The 610-nt window shown below is 59.5% G+C and overlaps 1 protein-coding gene across 1 annotated transcript in view; it reads right to left on the bottom strand.

Annotated features, from left to right (window-relative positions):
* Positions 1–56, bottom strand: part of DNAJB5 (DnaJ (Hsp40) homolog, subfamily B, member 5) — an 8,023-nt gene extending 7,967 nt beyond the window's left edge. The window contains exon 1 of the mRNA XM_009878188.1: positions 1–56. The gene's annotated coding sequence lies outside the window, so the exon portion shown is untranslated.
* Between the last annotated feature and the right edge of the window lie 554 nt (positions 57–610).

Here is a 610-nt window from a genome sequence, read left to right as displayed (position 1 = left end):
TGGGGAGCAGCTGGAGAAGATGCAGGGGCAGCTCCTCCAGGGAGAGGCTCAGCAAGCTCAATGTTCCTCCAAGGACACTTCCATGCCGCTTCTCCACCTTATCACCCGACAGCAAACCAGCAGCCCCAGCCAACAGATTTCTGTGTGGGTGGGGAGGTGTGAGCCTTGGCCCCGTCCTCCACCATCAGCCAATATGCCAGATGTTCCCCTCCTCCCTGTCCTCACTCTGTCCCTAGGCTCCCGCTGGAGGTCACAGAGGGAAACCCCCCACCCCCAAACCACAGCACAGGTCATGCCTTGGGCAACAACCTTTCTATATTTGGGGCTTGGAAATGGGCCACACACTTGGCCACCTCGATCCAAATCACCAGCTTCTGCTCTGTTTTACCCAAACCATGGAGCAGGTACTTTGCTGGGGGTGGGGGGGCTGAGGCACTCAAGGCACAGACCTCTGAGGGACATGGTGAGGGGAGACGGGGGCACACGTACAGCATCCCGGAGAGGGGCACAGGAGAGGTGGGAGGAGGTCTCGGAGAGGGGGCTAAGAAGCATCTGACACCGTTTCTCTTGAGGCAGCTCCTGGTTGCCAGCACGTTTCCCTGCCAGCTCC

The sequence above is a fragment of the Apaloderma vittatum genome, unplaced genomic scaffold (assembly GCF_000703405.1).
Source record: "Apaloderma vittatum isolate BGI_N311 unplaced genomic scaffold, ASM70340v1 scaffold22581, whole genome shotgun sequence".
NCBI lineage: Eukaryota > Metazoa > Chordata > Aves > Trogoniformes > Trogonidae > Apaloderma > Apaloderma vittatum.
This window is presented reverse-complemented; position numbering and strand designations above follow the sequence as displayed.